Genomic DNA, 12,089 nt, shown 5'->3' on the forward strand with positions numbered 1-12,089 from the left:
TAGACAAAACATTCTAATGGCTGACTGGGTTGAACAAATTTATTCATCTCTTCTCAGATGTTTCATGCTATTAGGCCTTTTAAGTATTCCATAGTTCATCTTCTAGTGTTTTGGTAAAACTTCACTCTTAGAAGCTATTCCTTAAAAATGAACACCTTCTCTTCTGCGAACTTTTAGGTAACCAACTATCCTTTCCTTTCTCCCGTCTCCCTCCTCTTTTCCTTCTTCAACTTTTCCATTTTCTTTTGGACTGATATAAATGGCCGAGAGCCTGCTACAGAACCATTAATTTGTGCAGGTTGTCTATATGAGATATGAGTGTGTTATTCCCTGCTTTAGTTTGGGGCAAGACAGTATAAAACCACAACCATAAGATTTGCATGTGCTTTTAAATACTTGAATGAAACTTCCGCTTTCAAACTAAATGCTGCAAAAGGCAACCTTCTTATAGTTCTTACTAATTTTCACAATTATAGTCATAGTAAAACTTCTTTAAGTGAGTGCTATTCCAAGCCAGAGTTTCTTGGCTACACAACAGGACACTAAGTCACAGTTAATCCTCAGAGAAAGGCATCTGGGAACCATTTTCAGTCGTGATTAAAATAGGAATTTCAAGGACCAGTACTTTGCAAGTGTTTTAAAATGCTCATAGTGAAACAATAAAGGGAATGTGAAATATTAATAGAAATATTTTCTATTTTATATTACAAATATTATATTATTGATTTTCTAAGTATAAAATAGTTTTAAGAAAAAGAGATACATATACATCAATATATTTTAAATCTCTAGAACATAGTGTTAATCATATTGTATAAGCGATTATTTTATTTTGTGAAAGGACTATCTTTCTTCCAAAATGATATAGAGTTGTCAATCATTATATAGATACACATATATGTGTATATGAGAGGATATATATATGCATTTGTATACATGGTATTGCATACTTTGAAGGACACAGAGAAGTCTGTTTTGGACTGACCAAGATACCCAGAAGGCTAGCTCTAATGGTGCTAGCAGGTGCTATGCTGCTACTGGGGCAATGCTGACCTTTAAGGTAAGATACATACTTTGGTTCAATAGCTACCTGACTAAGGTTGTCCATCTATTTTCTTGATGAGAATTAAGGCATACCCTTGTAGGAGGCTATGCATTCCTAGTATTCTAAACATGGTCAGTAACCATAACTGGTGAAGTCAAACTCCCTAGAGAAGAACCTGTTGATGATTGTTTTCCTAATTGGTCATGTCAAAAAGTTGTCTTCATATTTATCCTATTTGTATTTGAATCCATAGCCTGGGGCTGTCCTAAATTTGATCATAGTTTCTTATTGCAGTGCTTAATGGCTAATGAAGAAATATACTACTGTTCTATGTTCTAAGACTAAATAACTGCGAGTACAGAGTTGTATATAGGATATTTTTTGTCAAGACACCTATGAAGGTCCAGTGGACACCATGCAAGAGGAGTTAAAATGATCTAAGTTTTGGAGGTGATGTAGGAGTGTTAGGGAATGCTCTCCTCTTCACATGATACGGTCATTGAATATATGAACACACAATAGGGATACTTGCATAAGACCTGAATATAATCAAGCCAGTCCAAACAAAAATGCAGCATGGAGAACAGAAAGTTTCCTGAGGCCCCACTACTATCTGGGAAGTTGTTGGTAGTGGACAACTTGAGATGCACTTTGGTTTAAGAATGCCATACCGTCAGTCTGTGCATACCACAATGCACTATGTTCGTGAGCATATGTTGGAGTAAGTGATTTAAAATATGAATAAATGAATGAACAAACAAATATTTCAAAAGGAAGACGTGAACTGAAGAAGCAGTATGTGACGTGAGTTTCTTGGAGGAGGGTGGAAGGTGTAGATCATGTGTGGATATTTTCAAATAAATTAAAGAAAAATATCTTTCCATATAGCCCAGAAAATTATATTTTCTTCAATTTACTCTTTGAAAAATATCCACCTGCCAATTCCTATCTTCCAATGAACTCAGCACCTCATGTTTCCATTTTATTCATATATATGTAACAATAATAAATGAAAGAGGCTATGAATTTGAGAAGGAACTGAGGAAGAGATGTAGGAGGAGTAAAAGGGAGGGGACGAAACAATGAAATAAATAAATAATGCAAACACAAAATTGTAAAAATTTAAACAAAAAGCATTTTAATTACTATTTTTCAATATACTTAAAACTTTTTGATTATCAATGTGTGCATTATCAATTATTTAATATAGTTTTAATATTTTATTTTAAAATTTAAGAAATGTTTATTTAGAATTTGTGAAAGTTTCATCAATACAAAATTCTTCACTCTACACTATTCTTTTGCAAAGAAGCATACATGATGTTGATTAGGCTGCCATCGTCATCTTATCTATATGACTATAAAATAGAACAATTTCAGGACACCTCAAGTCAAAATGCCTGTGATGAAAACATACTATTTGGTTTTCCTTATTTTTTTACATTCTCAGAATAGGAATTTAACAAAAAGAAAAAATGCACATGTGATTATATAATTCAAATAAAAAAATTTAAAACACCCAAATTAGCAATTTGAGAACTTGTGACAAATGTGGAAGTCATCAGAGTTAATTAGTTATTAACCTAGTTTCATATGTACAAATGGTGAGAATAATTCTATACAGGAAATTCAGCATTCTGAATGATTACCCTAGTTTATAAAAGCACAACTTTTATATACAATTGCTTCACAAAACAAATTATAATTAAATAGTCCACAGTACTGTTAATATTACACCCACAAATTCAGTCATACCATATGCTACGTGTACCGGTAATTTTTATGTCAACTTGACATAAGTTGTCTGAAAGAGAGGATATTAGTTAAAAAAAGGCCTCCATATGATTAGGTTCTAGGGTATTTTCTTAATTAGTGACTGTTTATGGAAACCCCAGCACACTGTAGGTGATGCCCTCATTATGCTGGTACTCCTAGAATTCTCAATAAAGCAGGCTGAAAAAGTTATCTAAGCAGCACCCTCTATAACCTCTGCCTCCGTTCCTGCTTCCAGATTTTAGCCCTAACTTCCTTTAGATAGATTATGGATGTGGAAACATGAGCCAAATAAACCTCCTCCTCTCCAAATGACTTTTGGTCATGTTGTTTCATCACAGCAATAGAAATCCCAACTAGGACACCATGCCAATGACCTCACCTGTATAATTGCTTCATCACTATCTGTCTTCCAAAGTAAAATAGAAAACAGTGCTGTCCATGCCTAATATCAAAGGATACAATGACATTTGAGACTTGCCGAAAACCCAAACAATAAAACCTCTGCCTAAACTTAAATACTGTTTCCTGATTTATGCAATCAAAATTGGGTTTTGAATGTACATTTTGAGAAATTTCAAAATGTAGTGGTTATCATGTTACTTTTTCACCATAAAATAATAATTATTATAACTAACTAAATAATGTAGAGGAAAATTACAACAGAAAGAAAAACAGAAAAGATGATAAAAGCTATTTGTTTTGGTGTAAAGTTCAGAAATGTTCATTACATTATTAATATTCTGTGAATAAATTTATGGCAATGTGAGACAGAACACAAGCAAATTAGTGTTAGGTCGTTAAATTTTCTAAAAATCAAGCTAAATTGAGACTTTTATAAAGGGATTTTTGTTACCTTGCAACTCTGAGCTCATGGATGTTATTAGTTGTAGAAAAACTCAGACTTTTGAATTATAGGAAATATAAGCAAATTTTACACAGGTAAAAAGTAAGATGAAAAATATCAGTGAAATACTACAGAAAAGAACCTAAAATATTGTTTCCATATGCAACATATTGCTTCCATGGTAACTCATTTACATGCACAGATTAAAAGATTAAAGAAATATTGGATATTATTTGCATAGAAACACTTACTATAGTATTATATTCCTGTCTTAGCGTATAACAGTTAACCTGGTTTTTTTTTTCTCAAATGGAACCAGCTTTCTTTACATATGTCCTATTGGAAGGCCAATGGATGTTGGTAAGTGCCTTAGAGTTGAGTTTGATAACTAAAGAAAATCCAGATGTTCAGAGACAGATGACTTCTGAACCTGCTCTAGAAAATGTGCTCATAATGAAATAATGAGGCATCCTAAGAGTTATTTGATTAATTAAATAAATAAATATTAATTACAGTCACTAAATAGCAGCTTGTTGAAGATTTAGTAAAATTGGAGAGTCTAAGGCATTCAATCTTTATCATTATTACCAGCAAATTCATCCTCACTTTCATCATCATCTTTATTATTTATATTATTATTGTTGTTGTAGAAACCATAGCTCAAGGAAGGTAGTGTCAGCAGCAAAACAACTTCATCTAAAGCGTGAAGGAGAAACACCCTGTGAAACAGCACTCTAAAGAAGACAGCATATGGTATTTACTGCTGGGCGATGATAGTGTCGTGGAGCAAGCAGTAATGGAAGAGGCCATCATTCAGTGACAGCAAAGACAGACTGTAGTGTCTAAGGCAAAAAGACAGAAATACGAACATCACTTGCCCTGCAAACACCAGCTGCAGCTCCTTACCCAAAGACATACTACAAAGGACTGCTCAGTGAAAACTGTGTGGTGTTAAATCATAGAGACAGTAACAAGCCTTCTTGGTTACTAAAATAAATCCACTATAAAAAATCCTGCATTTTTGGATCATAAATAATAATTTCATTATAAAATATATTTTTACAACATCAATGTCTTATGATATCCTATTCAGTTATTTTACTAGAACTATTTTATTTTGTAATTACCAGGAAGAGAACAAACTTCCATCTGGTTAGCCCTAATAATGGTTGCAAAAATTCCATATTCAGCTTTGACAGGATATTGATCTTGCTAAAATGTATAAAAAAACTCAACAAGATGCAACACTGATAATTCAAAAAAAGAGATCACGAATTTGGAATGGAGTGAGGGGGCCATGGGATTATACATGGCAGTCGAGTGATGGAAGTTAAATAGATGCAGTGTGTGGCTATATTTTGTTTGTGCTGTAACAAATAAAGCTAGCCTGGAGACCAGAGTGCAGAGCCAGTCACACTGGTTGGCCATAGGCCAGGTTGAGGTGGCATACACATTTAATCCCAGCTGCCAGGAAACAGAGGCTGACAGATCTCTGGGAGGTCAAGGCCATTGTGGGCTATAGGAGATTTAATCAGTCTGTAGACTGTTTCTTTTTCAAGAGAAACAGAGCCAAGTAATAGTGGTGGCTCATATCCTTAATTCCAGCACTAGGAAGGTGGAGACAAGAAGTGATATTAATGACTGGTTGCTCTGCTTCTATGAGTTTTCAGCTACCACCCCTTAATAACTGACTCTGGGTTTTTATTAAACTTCACTCAACATCTGGCATCCAAACTTTGGGGTTTGAATTCATGAAAAAGTTTCTTGCCCATGGCTTTGCAGTCATCAGCATAGGCCAGAGCTACATACAGCCAGAATAACCAAACTGCTGTGTAGGTTTTCTTTTCTCTCCTGGTGGACTTTCCTTAGACCCCTTTCTCAGGCTGTTGCCAAATTAGGTAGATGCCTTAAAACCTGCCCGGGCTTCTACTGTTCGAGGCAGCAGTAGCCAAATTCATACTTCATAGTCATCTGAATCATCACCAGTAGTAGATTTGATGAGATAATTGGGAATTCTTAAAGGAAGAAATTGAATAAAAGAATTTTTTCCATGTTAAAAAAATGGATGATTATAAAATGCATGATTTAAACTAGAACAACTAAATCAATTTAATGAAGAGATAATAAACTTAACTGGGATTGGTATAATGTTAATTATAATCTTGATAATTCTTAGTTTATCTCTAAAAGAGTGCCAAAATACAAGTCTTAAAAAAACTTAGTAAAACAGATCATAGAGATATTCAAATCCAGACAGAGAAATTTAAAGAGCTAATTTCAGCATTGTATTATTAGGTTAGAGAGGAACAGTCTAAGATTTTCAAACAATTGACATTAATATATCCAATTATTTCATGGAAACTGCCAAATTATAGATATCCCCAAGGCCGTTTAAGTGATCTCTGGAATCCTGTGGATATGTTAGATATAAAGAAATTCGAGGAAGTAATAGTCTCACATAGCATGCATTTATCTTTTGTGAAGATGTTAAACTCACAGTCAACTTGTAATAGAATTACCTCTCAAAACTGAAGAGTATGTTGTTTTACAATAGACACGGAGTTCTTTAATTGTTCTGGGAAGGTGTTTCCTCTATAATGACAGGAAATGTCTTAATTGAATTTGACATGGGGACTTACAAGAGTCTCCTCCAGGAATTTCCCAGTGGCAAAAGATTACCTTGACTGCCCCTTGTTGATCTACATTCATTAATCCAATGCCTGGCTTGCCATACCTTCTGCATAACCCAGAAGGGAGGAGCATTTTGTTTGGATTATGCTTAGATAAAATGTTGTTTCTAGAAATGCCCTGTTTACAATCCCTTTTCATGTGACTTTTTTTTAACTCAATTGTAACATTGGGCATTCCATTTTTCTTCAATACTCTAGTAATCACCTCTCCTATTCAAGCATTATTATGGTCATGAGATTCAATATTGAACATACCCGTGATTCATTCCTCCAAGGGTGCTGATCTTGCCTTTAATTGCCTAATTACCCCTTTGCATTGTGAATTAGCATTTTTAAAAGTCAGAGATTCAATTACTGTTTGCCTAGCTTTTCAATTTGTTATTATTTTATTTACTGCTGAAGTCCAACTCTGTTTCTTTTGGAACCTGAATGACTTTAGTAATTGACTCAGTTTTCTTTCCTACTTCTTCAATTTTGTCCCAAGCATTCAAAGTTGCTGCTCAGCATATAGCCAGTGTATGACAATGATATAGAGAATAATTTTTATATTAACATAATCTCCTCCAAAATGTTTGCTTTGGGAGATTCCCATACCTCTAGTCCTACTTCACTGTTTAATGGTCTTAACCTCATCTTTTTTCAAGGTCATCCATTATAACTGTAGATAAGGCTCCAAGATTGCTGTAACCAAGTTCTCCAGTCTTGAGGGATAATTCTATTACAAGTTGACCACGAGTTTAACATCTTTATAAAAGGCGATTGCATGCCTTATGAGACTTCCTTGAATCTCCTTATAGCTAACATTTTCACTGGATAATAGAGATCACTTCAACATCTTTAAAAGATAAAACAAAAAATTTCAGGAAAAATCAAATCAGAATGTTAAAGCTTAGATTAGGAACTTCCACAAAGATACGGTTGGGGAAGGGTTTTGCTTTTGTCTTTCCAGGAAAATAAAAACAAACATCTCGAGGAATTTAAAGACCTTTGGACAAATAAGAATCCAAAGAAAAAGAAGAAACTATCAGGAAAAAAATTACAAAAAAAGGGAATAATCTGATATAACGTTATCTCTGAAGTTTCCAAAATGGTAATGGGATCCCACAATGATGATTTCACCAGGACTAATAACACTACTAAGATGACAAAAACCAGCCAAAGATCAACTTTGTTTTACAAAATACTGAGGACAGTTTCAAATTGGCTAGCTGAGATGACTCAGCCTCACAGACTACTCTGTGCATGTTCTCATTACACAGATACTGGATAACAAATGATACAGCTACCTCTCTCAGGACATGACAATTAACCCAGAGTTTTCTTTTCAGAATCCCCTAAAGATGCTGTCACCCCCAGACAGCAGAAAGTAACTTGAAGAACACAACACCCACATTCTCAAGAGGTAGGGTATGTGGTTTTGGTCATTCATTAGGTTATGAATATCTGTCATCATTTAAGGTGGTTACAAGTTATTATTAGGAATAGTCAGGAAAACTAAACCAAGGAGATGAGAATCAGAGTTCTTGTTTTGAAAAGAAAAAATGGGGGGATGTAAATATGATTGTCTAAAAGAGTAGATTATTGAATCTACTCTGAAAAGAAAACGGAGATATAATGAACTAACTTAAATACTGTTTCCTTTGATACTTCAGCTATAATTTTTTCTATATTACTGGACATTACTGATGATTTCTTTAATGTCAGTTTGTACTTAATATCCATAAAATTATAATTATTACATAATGTAGCAAATTAGGTTCATAGATGTGAACCATTTGCATCTCTAATTGATGTTGTTATAGATGTGCTTCAACACATTTAATTAACCTCTTAATATGTTTTTAGGAATTGAATACAGTGCTTAAAAAATGAGGATCTGAAACATACTATCATTTACGATGTTCTGATAAAAGCACTCCCGTCACAAGTGTACAAGAGTGTCTACCTCATTCCACCACTCCACCCCATGTTAATTTTTTTAAACTTTGCAGATAAAGAATCATCTTAAAAACTGGTTACTAAGCTCAAAGCTAAATGAGCCATATTCTGCTTACATATCTCTAACTATATTTAATCTGTTTCCCGACTACAGAGCATCTGTTATTTTTTATTTGCTTCATTCTTTATTCTTTGATTATTCTCTACTCTTTGATTATATTAGTCAATTAATGTTTAATGATTACTTTAATTAATGAACAATTTTTTTTTCCAGAATGTCTGTTCTACCTGCCACTTCTGCCTCAATCATCATTTCTAGAGTCCATAGAAATGTCAAACCCAGGTTTGGTACTTGTACATCATTATATCATTATTGTTACACATACCCAGGTTTAACTGTTTCAATATTCACTTAATGATTCTGCTCCTACCATAACTCCTACTGTGATTTAATTACAAATCTTACTATAATTTGGTCATAGCATCTAATCTGTCCTCCATTTATTTGTCTAAGTTCCCTCTCTTCTCATCTATATGAAAATGTCTCAAAGTTCCTCAGATTTCATCTCACTTGCTCTTATATCTGTGATTTTTTTCTGACCCTTGCATGCTCAATAGGTGCTTTCTAGTCATTAATATTTTATTATTATAGAACATTAATATGATGGGCACCCAGTTACTGAAGAGTCATTGTCCATTGGCCTTTGCATGCCCAATTGGGAGCATAGCCATGAATGAATCAAGTCTATTCATTGGAAGACTGCTCTAGGCATACACACATTCTTATCCTATAACAACAACAAATGAAGGAATAGTCTCAATCTAACTGTTGATAATATATTTTTTCTATATTAAATTATTGTTTTATATTATAGAAATATTTTTTCTGGTAGCTTTTACATGATCTATAACTGACTTGATAATTTTATTTAAAATTACACATACAAAGAATGCAAATTTTTCATTAAAAAGCATATATAATATAGATAATATATCTCTTTTTAATGTGTGTAATGTATGATTATCAGTAATTTCTAATAGTAGCTACCATCAAATCTCCGAATTTCTCCCTACAAAGCCGAGATAATGAAGAGTGAAGTTGAATTTTATTTTTCATTAAGTACATACAAATTGAGTGCTTAGATAGCTTACTTCTGTCTGTTTAACGGCAAGAGACAATTTAGGAGGAAAGGAAATGGATATTGCGCTCGAAGCCCTTAAATTTATTCCTCTCATCTATCCACGAGGAGTAGAGAAAGATAATGGCGAAGGGCCTCTGGAGCATATTGATGGGTTTCCCTGAGAGGCGAAGGAGATTGTTAGGAGCAGCGGGTTGTAGGAACATATATTAACTATGGTTTCGTGGGAAAAGCCACCAGCCATTATTTGAGTTTGTTCAGGGGTCAACATTGTAACACAGGTGAGGTCATCCTTGAAGCAGTTTTCTCACTTCCCATTATCTGGTAGTATACACATTTTAAGCACTAGTTTAAGATACTCAATAAATATTAATAATTCATGAAATCGCCTACATTAGTGGGGTGAGAATGCTGTTATTTTCATTTGATCAATAGAAGGATGTAAAAAGATATTAAATGACTTGATCATAATAACAAAATCAAAAGGAAGATTTATGCTGGATTAGACTACATTTAACAATAAGCTAGTCTCTGGAATTTGTTATTGGCATTGAATCAATCTGCAGGAAAGTTGAAAATAACAGACATTTTACATGCACTGCATCCGTCTGATTAAGTAATAAATACAAAAATTTTGGTGTCAAGCATTTTCCTGGTTGCCAATAATTCCCTCACACAGACTTTCTATTTGGAATATTCTCAGTGCATATCAGAACACTGTCAGAACAAAATGTCACTCACAACACTCACTTATAATTTCTCAGGCAACAAAAATGCACAACTATGTGTCACTATTCAAAATAATTCAGATATAGAAGCTTCAATGTTCTATCCTATATAAAGGGGAAGGGTGTGCATTAGGAGTCAATATCTGAATTTATTTCAGCTGAGGTTTTAGCTTCTAATTATCTATGAGATATCAAATAATTATTTAAAGAGGTCACAACTACTATGCACTTTGGCTATTTTGTTATCCAGGCTAGGTGTTAAAAATAACAAGTTTTATAAAACCAGAAAGAAAGAGCCTCACAGAAGTAAATGAACATATACACGATTTCAATGCAACACCTACAGAAAAAAAATGTGACTATTAAAATTTTCTCAGCATATAACCTGAAGTCGTGATGTTTTAGATGGAATATAATGTTCCTCAGACTAAGAAAGGGGGAATTGAACTAGATGATTGAAAAACTTAAATATGGCATAAAATAGGATTTTTTTTCAGAATATGTATTCATTGCCTTCCAGTGACAGGAAATATGAAAAGCAGAAGTGCGGAAAATTTGACAAGTATAACTATGAAAAAATGATGGTGCTTCTTAATCTGAAAAAGAAATATTTGGAATTGCTTACAAGTAATGAAAAATGTAAATGATAGAAATAGAACTGGTGACATCATTCAGAGTTTAATGGTGAGAGTGGAATATTAATAGAAGCCAGCTTCTATGTTCCAAGTAAGGTTCCTATTCACTACAACTGTAAATGTTAGTTCATAAATGAAACTTGAATGGAGTAGCACCGTGACAATGTAATGGCAAAGGGGAGTGCATTTAAATAAAATATTATTGTATTTCTCTGTCCATTTGCATTGTAATTGAAATGGTAATCTGAGGGCTTAACTTATTCTAGAGATAGAATATACAGTGAAAAATTTATAGTTCCAGTTGTAACTTACAGGATTGTATAAATGGTTTGTAAAAATAGACGGATAGTTGAAATGTGGAAAATATATATAGCATCAAGTTGCATTTAGCTCTCAAGTTAGTTTTCTAATTATTTTATCCCTAATTTAGGAATGATTAAAATTCCATTTCCATTTCAGAATAGTCTTTAAGTAAGATTAAGCTATTTTTAACTTTTAAATTGACCATGTATGTTTCTTCTCATATTGTAGAAATAACATTAAGAGTATCTTAACAATACATTTAGAATGGGGGTTTTAAAATACACAAAAAATAATTGACTGTCCTGAGTGATGATGTTTCTTAGTATCTGGAGAAAAGACCACAGTAAACAAGATATTAATATAGAGAGTAATACTCTTAATTAGAAAAATTTCCTCATTAATTTCTTTCATCTATTGTCATAATATCAGTAATAGTTGATGCTAAATATGTAATCATGGGAATGCGGGAGCAATGTGTACGATGATTCAAGAGACTCATTGCCTTCTTTCTGAAAGTGTAGCATTTGGGGTCACGTAGTTGCGGTTGGGATGCTGGATGTTTTCCTTCACTGAATTGTCATCAAATATGTGCTCTATGTTTTAGCATTACAAGCAAAGAGAATAATCTATAATATGTTCATTTTTGACATTAAACAAACGGGATATTTATGATCATTCTCCTAATAGCATAAGTATTTTGAATATAAGCTATATTGTATTAAATGTCCATTCCACCAGCATTTTTATATACTACATTATATATAAATATCATACAAGTGAGTTAATCCCCTCATTCCATATGTGGTAAAGAGACTGAGTGAGGCCCTTGAGTTTTGTTAGAATAATGTAACAATTGTTCATTCAAGCATTGGCAGCAGGACACAAAGGACACAGGCACCTGCTTCAGAAGCCTGCCCTTTCATAGCATTAATACTTTTCCGTTGGGTCTTTTCAAAGTCTGCTGCTTACTGTTGATGTAGTAGCTCATGAG

This window comes from Microtus pennsylvanicus, chromosome 9 (assembly GCF_037038515.1).
Source record: "Microtus pennsylvanicus isolate mMicPen1 chromosome 9, mMicPen1.hap1, whole genome shotgun sequence".
Classification (NCBI taxonomy): domain Eukaryota; kingdom Metazoa; phylum Chordata; class Mammalia; order Rodentia; family Cricetidae; genus Microtus; species Microtus pennsylvanicus.